Source organism: Thamnophis sirtalis, unplaced genomic scaffold (genome assembly GCF_051295495.1).
Source record: "Thamnophis sirtalis isolate CommonGarterSnake01/CBP01778 unplaced genomic scaffold, rThaSir2_p1.2 scaffold_11, whole genome shotgun sequence".
In the NCBI taxonomy this organism is placed as follows: domain Eukaryota; kingdom Metazoa; phylum Chordata; class Lepidosauria; order Squamata; family Natricidae; genus Thamnophis; species Thamnophis sirtalis.
The window spans coordinates 70,461,778-70,476,101 of record NW_028261391.1 but is presented as its reverse complement, the minus strand read 5'-3'; the positions used below and the strand labels follow the sequence as shown (position 1 = coordinate 70,476,101).

General features: G+C 40.5%; 1 protein-coding gene across 1 annotated transcript in view; it reads right to left on the bottom strand.

Annotated features, from left to right (window-relative positions):
* Window positions 1–785: 785 nt before the first annotated feature.
* PWWP2B (PWWP domain containing 2B) overlaps window positions 786–14,324 on the bottom strand; it is a 41,008-nt gene continuing 27,469 nt past the window's right edge. The window contains exon 3 of the mRNA XM_087726028.1: window positions 786–1,334. The gene's annotated coding sequence lies outside the window, so the exon portion shown is untranslated. The remainder of the gene's footprint in view (window positions 1,335–14,324) is intronic.

The window sequence follows — 14,324 nt, the reverse complement described above, 5'->3', positions numbered from 1 at the left end:
GGACGTCTGGTGCCCCCATCAATTGCTGGAAATTCTGGGAGTCGTAGGGCAGCACAGAGTGCATGATGACAGGGTGCATGGTGGCCACCAGCACTTTAGAAGAGGATCTGGTTGAACTCAACCACAGGCAACCAAGTGCATCTACTAGATTAAGAAAATCTGTTGCCTGGGGGAACCGTATATGCCCTTCAGGAGGAAGTCCAAACACCCCAGAGGTTTTGGGTAGGCAAGTAGTCACCATGAGCACCAACGAGACTCCAGGCCCCTTCCCTGGTATCTTCTAAGCGCTTGGTCCCATCAGATTTTTTAAAATTGCGAACTAATCTCTTGAATTCATTCAAACACTGTGTTTATTTTCAGCAATGACTGCAAAGATTCCACTTTGATGAATTCTTGGAAAGAATTCTTGGAGAGTAAGACTGCTCTCTTGTAATATGGTGCTTAGTAGCTAGCCATGCCTAGCATTGTAGCCGTTTTGTAAATAGGAAAGTCTTTCATGGCAAGTGTTATTTTTACAGGACTCACAATATGAATCCAACCTTTTCAATGCTCTCCCAGTCTAAGATGATGCCCAGGTCTGCACTAAGAAACCTTGGCACAATTACTATTATTTTAAAAGGCAACCACAAGTACATTTGTCTCCTTGTATGACTGTGGCTGAAATATTCGATACCTAATTCAATACTCACGGAATGTCTGAAGGCAACGGGCAGATTGTATAAAATCCTAAAATAGACAAATAAGAGCTCAAGCATATTTTTCATAATAAAAGTCATCCAAGGAAGTTGAGTTCAACAGTTTCCAAATTTTAATAGACACAAGTGAGTCCATTTTAGTTTAAGACTACACTGATTCTTTCTATTGCATATCCCTTCTCAAGAATGTGCATAATTGGAGTCAACAGTTTTCCATTGTTAAAATTAAAGGAGAGTACATGATAAATCTTGTTACGGAAAAGCAGCAGCAACATTTATCTAACGGAGGAGGGAGGAGGAGGAGATAGGGAAATTATAAAGAGTAGCTAACATTTTATAGGTAATAAATACATTCCAAGGTGTAGTATTTGATTCTACCCCAAATTCTTCGAGATCCTACTGGTCAAGTTGCTTCTCTTGTGTGAAGTAGCCTTATGACATTTGGTCAGAGCAGCCTCTGGAAGACTTCCTAAGCCATCCAGGTGCCAGCTCTCTTTCACAGGTGATCAGCAAGGCCCGTCTGGAGACATACACGGCCGCCTTGTGCAATGAAGCCTCACGATCCTCCCAGGGAAGCGGGTCAGTATGTTTACAGACTTTGTGAAACTCTAGGACAGCTGTGCTCTTGTCTTCTGTTACCTTGAGGAAAGTGAAAGAGGGAGAGAGGTTACAGAGAATGGCATCGAATAGTCCTGGAGTACAAAAAGTGATCACACAGCCACCTATCTAAATATAGCTCCAACCCTCACGGTCTAATTTGGTCACAGAAAACCCGAGAGGCACAGCTACAGTTTCATTAAATAACCTGGCTCATCCTGGAGTATTAAAGAGTTGAAGCACCGTCTGCCAGGGAATCGGGGGGGGAAAGAACAACCCATTTTGATCAAGGCAGCAGTTAGAAAGTTTTTCATACCATTGACTTATCCTTGATAGGGAAAAGCTGAGTTAATAGGTTGCATTCCGGCATCCTTTTCAGGAAATGTAACAAAGACACCCATCAGATCCCACAGACTTGGCCTCCTCTGAATTCCATCTGCTGGCCAATGCCGGCTGTCAACCACCCGGAGGAGGGCCTTCTCTGTGGCTGCCCCGGCCCTTTGGAACGAGCTCCCCGTGGAGATTCGGACCCTCGCCACCCTTCATGCTTTCCGGACAGCCGTTAAGACCTGGCTGTCCCAGCAAGCCTGGGGTTGAGTTCCCACCCTACTCGAATTTGCTGTGCTTGTTGTTTTTTTTAAATTGTTTGTATCCTGTTTTTTGTCTTACTTTTCTGTATTTGTTCCCCTTCCCTTGGCTTTTGTTCAGCCGCCCTGAGTCCCTTCGGGGAATAGGGCGGCTTACAAATTGAATAAATACCAAATACCAAATACAAACAAACAAACAAGGAAAAGATATTTTACCGAGTCCTTTCTTACACCTATATTGGAGTAAAAAAAATAAAGTGGAAATGTATTTGAATCACTGCAGTTGTTAAGTTGGTAATACAGTTGTTAAGTAAATCTGGCTTCTCCACTGACTTTACAAAAGATGATCACATGACCCTGGGACACTGCAACTGTCCTAAATATGAGTTAGTTGCCAAGCATCTGAATTTTGACCATGTGATCATGGGGATGCTGCAATGGTCATTAAGTGTGAAAAATGATCATAAGTCACTTTTTTCAATGCTATCGTAACTTTGAAGAGGCACTAAACAAACTTTTATAAGTTGAGGACTACCTGTACAAATGTGGCCAAAACTGAAGTTTATAATTGTGGTAACAACAGTTCAGTTTCCTTCCTAAAATAGCACATGGAAATTAATGCCTACATGTGAAGTCTCATCTTGAAGCTGCAGCTAAATATCAAGTGCCCAGATCCTGTCCTTTAGGGGAATTCTCCACATCTGATTATCAGTGATATCAAATAGTTTCTTTGTACTAGCAGTAATTTCATTTTTTAAACATGGACAAGATTCACCAATGCCACCTTCCTTTTCCTGCTGTCTATTTATCCAACTGGTTCAGAAGAGCTTCCAACTTTTAAAAAAAATATCATTATTTTGTGAGCAACAGAAAATATGAGCAGAACAGAAGATTAGCAACAGAGAGGGAGGGAGGGAGGGAGGGAGAGGGAGAGAGATTGGGCACCTGCAGATTCAAGCATTTCTATTAGGCAAATCCACTATATTTTTCATACTGCACCACAAACAAGATTAATCCCATATTGATTTAGCTGGGTATAAGCCCTATGAAATTTAGACTTTTAGTTGATTTGTTTCCATGGATTTGCATCATGTAATAGGAAACTGTTATAAAATCATTCAAAATACTTATTGAAACAACACAAGTAGTCCTCGACTTATGACGGATCCCAAAATTTCTGTTTTGCCAAATTTTACGACCTTTATTGCCACAGTTGTTAAATGAATCACTGCAGTTGTTAAGTTAGCAACACGGTTGTTAAGTGAATCGGGCTTCCCATTGACTTTGCTTGTCAGAAGGTTGCAAAGAACGATCACGTGACTCCGGCACTCTGCAATCCGCCATAAATACACGCCCGTTGCCAAGTGTCCAAATTTTGGTCATGTGACTGCAGGGATGATGCAATGGCTGTAAGCGTGGAAATCAGACGTTGTTAAGATATGTAAATTTAGAAGCCGGAGCAGTCCGGGTTTTGCAGTGAGCCAAAACAGACAGAGCTTGTAGTTGATTGGTTGGAGAAAGTCGGCTCCTGGGTGAGACAATCTGCACTGTGATTGGTTGCTATGGGTGTGGAGGGGGGCGGAGTTTCCCCGTTTCCCCACCTTTTTTTCCTCTGTGTCGCCTGTGATTTACCTCACGAGGCTCCTGTTTGCTGTAGATATAGAATATATTTATATAAAATACTTCATTGTCTTTGATTTCATTTGGACCGCTGCACAATTCCCTGACATAAGTCATTTCCCCCCCAGTGCCATTGTCACTTTGAAGAGTCACTGGTTATAAGAATAATTGCAAGTCAAGGAATAGCTGTACTTTAAGCCAACAGAAGCTTTGTAAAAGAATTGGGCTTCTGAGCTTCCAAAACTGTTGAGTTAATATATGGATCTTAATTTGTTTTCCTCACGAACAGCAGTTAGACTTTAACTGAAAAGTACACAAATCTTTCACACAAGACTCTCAAGTATTTTTCAGTGTTAATCATGAAGAAAATAAACCATTTTCATTTTCCTGTCCAAAAGAAACAAGGAACGAACAAACTTAGATGATTTTATGAAGAAATAACAAGCACAGTTATACTGAAATGCTCAACTTTTTCCATAACAAAACTTTATCCAAGCATTCGTGTTAGCAGTTTTTATGAAGATGGGGTGTTTTTTTTTTGGTGCTTCTGATACTTCTGCTGAAATAACAGCTCAAGTTTCCTCCTTTTCTTTGTTAAAATACAAGCTGCCCATCAATCACTAAACTGAGAGAAAGGGGGGGGGGGGAAGAAAATAATTTGAAAAGGAAATTAAAAACTGTTTGCAGAGTTTGTACAGTTTTTTTCTTAAAAACTACCTTTTTAAAAATCACACGAAATGTTCCCAAAGGAGGCATCTTTGGAAAAGAGCCGCTTTGAGCACGCAGGAGATAGTGGGATGAAGGTGCAGCAGCCAGAGACCACCATAGCCTTGTCCTCATAAGTTCTCTCTGGATGCCAGGCTGAAGCCAGGCCAGAGCCGCTTGGGTGAAAATGACAAGTCTGCCTCCTAACTTCCCGATTTCCCGACTTGCGTGGAGGAAGGAGATGGTGGAAGAAAGCTGGCAGCTTGCAGGCCTTTCCCACCTGGCTCCACAGAGCCTCCATGGTCCGTGGCCACTTCTGCTGTAGCTGCCAGAGAGAACAAAAGGTTCCTAGCTGTGAAAGTTTTGGATGCTCCAACACGAACAGAATCCTCCTGACCATGGAAGGAATGAGAAAAGGTTGCTCTTCTTAACAGCAACCTCTGTTGCACGTTCTTTGCCTAACAAGCCTTGCTGGAGAGCAGCTCTTAAGTTTTCTCTCCTCTGCAGAAACCAACTTTCAACTTTAATGAGATTTGTATGCCGCCCAGAGTCCCTTGGGACTCTGTAAAAAACAAATAAAATATTAAAAATACAATGATTAAAAATAAGATATCGTCCATTCAATCAAGTGGGGCTGGATATCCATCAACAGCCCCAGGCCTGCCAGAACAGCCCGGTCTTGCTCGCTTTACGGAAGGCCGGCAGAGTGGGAAGGGTCCGGATCTCTGCGGGTAGCTCGTTCCACAAGGCCGGTGCCACACATTGTTGGAGAGGAGGAAAAATACAGAAGAGGCGTCCTTCCCCCTTCCCCCTCTTTCCCCCTTCCACATCTTCATGTTTTTGCCGAGAGGGCAGCCACCAAAACAGCTGGAGCCCTGGCTTCATGCAAAGGCAGCAACTTTGCAGGCCTAATTTTGGGAGACACGTCGAAAGGAACCTTTAGGAGCTTCATGTTTTGAAGTGGAGAGTGCTTTCCACTCCTCTTCCGTCACTCATTTTCCTTTCCCCTGACGTGAGCTCTTTCTTTTGGAAATGCTCGACTTATTGGAATGCTAAAATACAGTTAAGTATTGGGAAATGGAAAGGGTCGGTCTTCCCTGAGGATTTAATTTTATAACAACACAAATGTCCTCTTTTTCACTAAAGGTTACAAAAAAGACATGTTTTTGATAGCATACAGTTGAACTGGGGGTCCTTGATGCTCTCTGATGTGTCTTGCAGACATTTCATTATCCAACTAGGTAACATTATCAGTATAACCACCAAGCTCAGAGAGCACTATTGAAAAAGAAAAAAAAGATGAGAGTTGCTTACATTCAAATGTCTCCAGGCCAAATACATCCAGTTAAGATGTTTTATACTCAAAATGTATGAATGTGCAAGCTTAAACTGGAATTGGACAAGGTTAAACAAAAAGTGTCACAAATATATTCTGGGGTTTGGCTATTTTCTTTGGAAAGGAGGGTTTTACCATTACTTTACTTTTTCTGCAAAAAAGCAGAAAGTAAGGAAGTTATGACTGGGCATAAAAAAAAAGACACCCAGAGATCTTAAATGCTTAAATGCTTTGCTTTATGAATCTACAGAATCTAAGGAATGGCTGACAAATGGAAGCCATGTCACATTTGGATTTGGTAACATTTTAAGATGCACAACAGTCAAAAGGCTGTTAAGGAAAAACCTTGAAGGCCTGAGATTATGAGCAACATTTGCCATTACACCTGAAATCCCCTTTCTATTATTATATTCGTCCATTGTCACTGCCAGATGTTTAGGCTGGATATGGCAGTTTTATCCACTTATTGAGTCCTTCCCAAGGACCGGAAATGGGCAAATATTTGATACCGTTGAAGGATGCCTACCCCAGGTAGATATGCAGGTGTTGTTCATTATTATTCACAGCTGCCAGTTCTGTAGCTGGTGTTGGCCGCCATCCACAATGAGTTCTTTCCAAGGATTCAGAATATTGTAACGGATCAAGTATAGTATATGTGCCGAGCCAAACACAGTGGTGGCCTTTTGCAATTGACAGATGGATATTTTGTCAATATGTAGGTTTTCTAACAGCTGTCCAGATTTTTTTGGTAGGTACCCAATAAACACTAATTATAATTAATGATAACTCACTAGTTATAAATATTAAGAAATAAATATGAGGAATTATTATATAAATTATTAAATAAATTTTAGGGATTATATAAATTATTATATATTGTTATCCCTTTAAAATATATTTTGGTGAACTAAAGTCACCAAACAAAGTTACTACTCCTACTTCCTATTTTTCCCCACAACAACCTTGTGAGGTTGGGTGGGCTGAGAGAGAATGACTGGCTCAAAGTCATCCAGCTGGTTTTTCATACTTAAGGGAGGCTAGAACACAACCTCCTGGTTTCTTAGTCACTGCATCAAAATATGACCGCAATAAAGGTGGTGTCTAAACCAGCTGCACACTGAGTAAAACTTACACCTACTCAATTATCAACTTTTAGCGATGAGAACATTCAAAACTAGAATAGAAAGGAAAAACTTCGGTTTCATAGCTTAACCAGGTTTCTGACTGCAAAGGGAAAGTAATTTTCTTCTGGTGCCCTTAACGTTTACTATTTTCAAGTACCAAAAAGTCTTAGAAGAGTAGGGGAACTGCCTAAGACAAATATAGTTTCCATAAATTTGCTGAGAGAGAGAGGTGGCCCAAACACTAGAACCCAGTGACATTAAAAAGCTAATTTCACTGTTTGGACCATGAGTAATTTCATTACTTAACACCAGGATGACACAAATCTCGGAAGATAAAGATATACATAACATCACTGCTAAAAAGAAAACAATTTTCAAAGAAAACATCCAGTTTTCATGGCTCATTTCAACTTGAAAACAAATAGTTATGATATTAAACAAGAGCCTAAATCAAGATCCGGAAGAGGGTAGATCCGAGATCTATCAATAAATAGCAAGTTTGTGACTCACAATAAGAACAATGAAAACAACATCTTCCTTTCCTTCAACTTTGGTTGAAACTACTGTATTAACAAAACTTCTGGGGAAAAACAGGGCTGTTTTTCAAATGCTATATGTTCTACAGTGCTGAAAACAAATTTCCTGGACAGCTTGCATTCATGATATTTTATTCCTCAATATTAAGTACGTGCCCCAGAGGAGCCTTCACGAAGATTATTTGAATCTGTATGATAAACTTCGTATTTTAGGAAATTCTTCTCTTTCATACATATACATTATAGATACAGAAGTCTAAAAAATGTTCACCTGCAATCTAAGACACAGAAAAAATTCTGGGGCTTATAGTACAGATGTAACAAAGAACAGTGTGTAAAAGATACACAATAAAAATCACAAAATCCAAATTTCTGTTGCTGGTTTTGGTGCAACTTTAATTGATTTGCAACCTTGGCAACTTTAAGATGTGTGGACTTCAATTCCCAGTCAGCAATGCAAATCTTATGACTTCTACCAAGTATCTTTTGGAGCTTTTAGTGGGGAAGCGCAGCTATTGGAAATCCTTGACAGAAGGTTGGTACAAACCCTATCTAGGATGGCCGTCCTCTTCCACCGAGCACACAGCATTGGAAGAGATGCAATGGAGCAGGAAGGGGACCCCTGTCTAGCAAGCCAGGTCAGCTGAATCAACCTTGGCAATCAACGGGGTGACAGGTTGCAGCCGGATTGCCCACACATCCATGTATCTTTAATGCAATGTTGCTTACAAATTTACTATGAGCCCCAGTAATATTGCTGTGTCTTATGCTGCAGACTTTTTAGACTTCTGAATCCAAAGTTTAACGTATATGCCATTTCCTGCAATTTCTGCAAGAATGGGCAAGCACTTCTGCCATGACCGCCAGCAAATCAAAGCTGTCATGTGAAGCTTCAAGGGATGTGGTGGCTATAATATTTGAAGGAAGGAGACACTGCTCAGATTAACTTCTTTTGCAAAATACGCTTAGCCAGTATTTTGTTCAGTCTTTGTACCCCCTTCTTCTGCTAATTTGGAACCAAGGAAGTATTCAACTTTAAGCCAGTGAGTCTGCAGTGGCTAGAATCCTTCCCAAACAGAATTGTCTTGAGAAATGTGCAAAACCAATACAATACAATACTAGAGTTGGAAGGGACCTTGGAGGTCTTCTAGTCCAACCCCCTCCCTAGGCAGGAAACCCTATACCATTTCAGACAAATGGCTATCCAACATCTTCTTAAAGACTTCCAGTGTTGGGGCATTCACAACTTCTGGAGGCAATTTCTGTTCCACTGATTAATGGTTCTAACTGTCAGGAAATTTCTCCTCAGTTCTAAGTTGCTTCTCTCCTTGATTAGTTTCCACCCATTGCTTCTTCTCCTGCCCTCAGGTGCCTTGGAAAATCGTTTGACTCCCTCTAACCCTGAGATATTGGAATTCTGCTATCATGTCTACCCTAGTCCTTCTTTTCATTAAACAGACATACCCAGTGTCAGTGTTCCAAGTATCATGTAGAATTAAATCAGAATCAAAGGCAAAACGATCCTCAAAGTTCCAATTTAATAAAGCAGACATCTTAGCACATCTGTGTTAATCCCAATACTGGAAATGACATCAGAATTCCACCAGTTAAAAGTTCATGATTTTGTCCCCACACCCACAATTCATCACATGGTCCGATCTTCTTCTTCCACACTGGCATCCACACCCAGCTGCTTCCGGTCAGGTGTGAAAGTGCGGAGACAAAAGATGATCTTGGCTTCTGGTAAAGAATAAAAACAATACATTCCACAATCTCACTCCTGTCTATTCCCCCCTCCCATCAACTATACTAAAGAAACAGCATAATGAAATAAGAGAAAGTGTGGCAGGCCAAAATTCTAAAAGGAATATAAATGCAGGCCTGACAACCAGTTCCTGCAACCGTTCTTCATATGTTTTAGCCTCCAGTCCCCTAATCCTCTTTGTTGCTCTTCTCTGCACTCTTTCTAGAGTCGCCACATCTTTTCTATATCGTGACGACCAAAACTGAATGCCGTATTCCAAGTGTGGCCTTCCCAAGGCCTTATAAAGTGGTATTAAGACTTCACGTGATCTTGATTCTCTCCCTCTGTTGAAGCAGCCTAGAACTGTGTTGGCTTTCTTGGCAGCTGCTGCACACACCTGGCTCCTATTTAAGTGGTTGTCCACTAGGACTCCAAGAGCCCTCTCACAGTTACTATTACTGAGCAAGGTACCACCTATACTGTACCTGTGCATTTCATTTTTTTTGCCTAAATATATAACCTTACTCTTTTCACCATTGAATTTCATTTTATAGGACAATGCCCAATGTTCAAGTTTGTCAAGATCCTTCTGTATCTTAAGCCTGTCTTCTGGAGTGTTGGCTATTCCTGCCAGCTTGGTGTCATCTGCAAATTTGATAAGTTCCCTCTATGTAGATTCAGTTCCATTGAAGACTACAAGTTGAGTGCGGTTGGTCAGCCAGTTAGGAATCCATCTGATGGTGATGCTGTCCAACCCACATTCTTCTACTTTATCTAGTAGTAGTTTATGGTCTACCTTATCAAATGCCTTACTGAAGTCCAAGTAAGCTATATTGATGGCATTTCTCTGGTCCACTAATTTTGTCACTTTGTCAAAGAATGCAATAAGATTAGTCTGGCATGATCTGTTTTTGACAAACCCATGTTGGCTTTTGCCTATTACTTTGTTTACTTCTAGGTGTTTGCTAATTCATTGCTTGATTATCTTTTCCGGAATCTTTCCTGGTATTGAGGTCAGGCTGATAGGTCCATAGTTTCCTGGATATTTTTTTCCCTTTTTTGAAGATGGGAACCACATCAGCTCTTTTCCAGTCCTCTGGCAGTTCCCCGGTGCGCCAGGATCTCTGAAAGATATAGTTCAGTGGTTCTGAGATCTCGTCTGCCAGTTCCTTCAGAACCTTGGGGTGTAATCCATCCGGTCCTGGTGATTTGAACTCGTCTAGGGTAGACAGGTGCTCACTTACCATTTTCTCCCCTATTTCAGTTTGTGTTCCTAATCTGATTCTTGTGGTGCTGTTTTTGTTAAGTTGGACTGTTTTATCCCTTTGAGTAAAGACAGATGCAAAAAATGAGTTAAATAGTTCTGCTTTCTCCCTGTTGCTTGTCACCTTCTTGCCACTTTCTCCCAGCAATGGACCAATTGTTTCCTTAACCTTTTTCTTGTTTTTAACATGTTGGAAGAAGCTTTTCTTTTGTTATTTTTTACTTTTGTGGCAAGCCTTTCTTCATTGTGAGCCTTAGCTTTCCTTACTTCATCTTTACAGGCTCGGGCTATTTCCTGATATTCTGCCTTAGTTATGTCCCCCTTTCCACTTTTTATACTTAACTTTTGTGTCTTTCAATTTGTCAAAGTTATTTATGCAGCCATGCTGGTTTCTTTTGGGAGCTGTTATTTTTCTTCTTCATTGGTCTTGTGCTAGACTGGGCTTTTGTAATCTCATTTTTCAAAATTTCACAAGCTTCTTGAGTTGTTTTCCCCTTGATGATTCTCATCCATGGAATTCTTCCCAAGCTCTAAGTTTATTGAAATTAGCTCTCTTAAAATCCAAGACTCTAATTTGACTTTGTTCTACTACTTGTGTTTGCATAATGTTGAATTCCAATATTGCATGGTCATTTGCCTCCAGGGTTCCTGTGGCTTCAACACCTTCTATCATTTCCTCTCTGTTAGTGAGAATTAAGTCCAATATGGCCGATCCCCTTTTTCATTTCTCTACTTTTTGGGAAAGTTGTCTGCTAGGTTTGTTAGGAACCTATTGGATCTTCCACTTGGTGCAGAGTTTGTTTCCCAGTTGATGTCAGGGTAATTAAAATCCCCCATTACTATTGTGGTGTGCTTCCTACATCCCTTAGTTAGCTGACTAGCAAAAAGTTCATCTACCTCTGCTTGGTCGGGTGGCCTGAAGTATAGACCTATGGCAATGTCATTTTCCCCACCCCCCAATCTTTAATATTGACCCAAATGCATTCAAGATAGTTCTTATCATTGTTGTGTTTTATTTCTGTAGAGATGTAGTTATTTCTTATATATAGTGCAACTCCATCTCTTCTTTTATTTGGTCTATTTCTTTTAAATAATTTAAATCCTTCTAGCTGTATGTTCCATTTTTGGGTTTCATCCCACCAAGTTTCTGTAATGGCAACAATATCGTATCTGCCCTCATTTACTTGAATTTCTAATTCACCTGTTTATTCCTCATACATTGTGCATTGGTGTATAGACATTTGAGGTCATTTTGATTGACCCTTTGTTTACTGTCTACATAACCTGTGTTATGCCTGACTATTCCTATTTTCTTGCCACTTGTATGATTCATGCACATGGTATGGCACTCACTATTAAATGCTTGGTTTTGCTTGACAGTAGGAGTGATAATCTTACCTGCAGAAACATCTATGTTACATGCACCGATAACCCTATGAGTTTTAGATTGCTGGGGACAGGAATGTTCTGTAATAATTCTCTGTCCCCCCTGTTCAGTTTAAATGTTTATCCAGAAAATCTGTGAATTTAATGCCAAGTAACTCAGTCCCTTTCTTGGATGGGTGCAAAACATGTCTTTTGTGCAGTTTTTCATTGGACCAACTGCAGACATCATGACTAATAAAACCAAAGCCTTCCCTTTTACACCACTCCTTTAGCCACACATTAAACTCTGCTACATGCTGGCCCTTCCCTTTTTGTTCCTTATATACTGGTAAAACCTCTGAAAAGATAAGCCTACAACCTACACTGCTAAGTTCATACCCCAAGCTCTGGAAATCATTCTTCACAGAAAGTACATCTTTTTGGGACAGATCATTTGTGACAAGATGTGTAACAGCATCAACGTCACAGTCCTTACTTGCATTCTTGACTATTTTAAGAATACGCCTCTTGTCTCTGCTGGCAGTAGCACCTGGCAGACATCTGACCTCTTTTAAAACCTCCATATCCTTTCCTAAATTTACATCCCTTACGATTGAATCACCAACCAGAAGGTGCCTTCTCTTTTTACATACCTTGATCTTCTTGTGCGACTGATGTGTGATACCTGGGTCTCCATTTCGCCTTTCCAAAGAAAGTTCTTGACTTTGGACCACTATCCCCTGCTTATCTGAGTCATCATTACCACAACCACATTGACCTGTCTCTTTAGTGTCCCCATTAAGGTCAGCAGGGGCGCTATAACTGTTATGCTGGGTCACAGCAAAAGCTTTGTGTTTATGGTTCACAGCTCTCACCCTGCTAGATCCCACGGTTGTCCAGACTGCTCTTCTCCTGCGGGATCTTTGCGGTAGAGGGGGGCTGATAGCGTGGCATCTCCATAGTGTGGAATGGCCGAATTGGACACCTAATTTCTGCTTGGAGAGCACAGATTAGAGATTCTAGATAGGTAATCTGCCTATGTAGACTAGTAATATTCTTTTACAGTATCCAAATTTGAAAAGAATACTGCGAAAGACAGGTGCAAAACCGCTGTTACATTGAACTAAGCCGGTCATTTTGAAATAAAATAAAATCACAATCTCAAGCGCACTAATCCAGAATGTATTATTGCTATTTTGGTTTATAGATATACGATTTGCACGCCTAACGGCGTGAGGGCTACTACCTAGTCCTCTTTGTCTCTCTGACTCCCCCCTTGTAGCCAGCAGCTCCAATCACCAGCCTCCGGGAAGTTCAAATGAACCATTTTGACTTTTCTAGAAGACTTCTGATTTTGATCCCTCCAAGGGGGGAGGCCTTCAAATTAGGATACTTCCCGTGTGCTAAAAATTAAAAGTAAAATTCAAAATGTATGCATACGTATATTGATATGATTTATATATTATCTTCCAGTAGCAGAAATATATATTCTTTCAATTGTTTCCCACAACAATTCTTTCAATAGGTTGGGCTGATAATGATTAGTCTAAAGTCATCTAGGGAACTTTTAAGGCCAACTCTGGACTTCAAGAGTCTCTCTAATCCTAATCAACACCTTAACCACTGGCTCTCCACTGTATCAATCAATAGTTGTGCTTCCCTGTAGGCAGCGTGTTGGGGGCCTTGTATGACGTTTTAAAATTCAATAAATTATATCATCCTCAGATAACTTATAAAGTCAAGGGATAAATTACACAGTGTATTTTTCAATATCTCTTACCTCTCACTTCTCTCAACCTTACATGAACTTCAGCATTACCATTTATATCTTCCACATAAATAACCCCCATGTCTCTGGTCCTTTAACAATAGCTGCCTATTACTAGTTCTTCACAATTGCAATTTCATCTGTCCTCATTTTATACTTTAACAGCAAAACTAAATATTTTTAATGGTGCTTTGCAAATGCAAAGAAAACCAACTATAAAATTCTGAACTCCTCAGCTCTGTCCATATAGCAATAGCAGTTAGACTTATATACCGCTTCATAGGGCATTTACAGAGTCAGCATACTGCCCCCAACAACAATCCGGGTCCTCATTTCACCCACCTCGGAAGGATGGAAGGCTGAGTCGACCTTGAGCCGGTGAGATTTGAACAGTCGAACTGCAGAACTGCAGAAAGCTGAAGTAGCCTGTAGTGCTGCACTCTAACCACTGCGCCACCTCGGCTCTCCATAGCTAAGTAGAATATGCCTTGGCTTCATAGATTGTCCGATGATACAAATTGCTTAGCCAATTTAGCTGATTGCAAAAAGACTAACCAAGCTGGACCTGGTTAATGCTTGGGTGAGAAACAACAGGAAAATTCAGGGCTGTAAGCTAACTGGAAAAAAAATATCCCATAGAAAGGCATTGACAAACCACTTCTGTAGTGTTGGCAGGAAAACTACACTAATGACCAGCTTGTTTCAAGTCTTTAACGTAGGCAAAAATACAACTGCAGCGTTAAGAAATACTTAATATTGTAGAGTAGACAAGATTCTCAGGAGTTGTTTTCCTCCTTGCAGTCATTACTGATCTTGCTTCATAGTATTAAGGGGGAAGAAACCTCACAAGGTTAAAATGAAATGAAAAACATGCATTTCTTAAAACAGTTTTATTCAGATTGCTGCCTCTTCATTATTCTCAAAGCCTGTGTAAACTTAAGTTAATTCCACCATTGGCTAAAGCAGCCATCCCCAACCTCTCC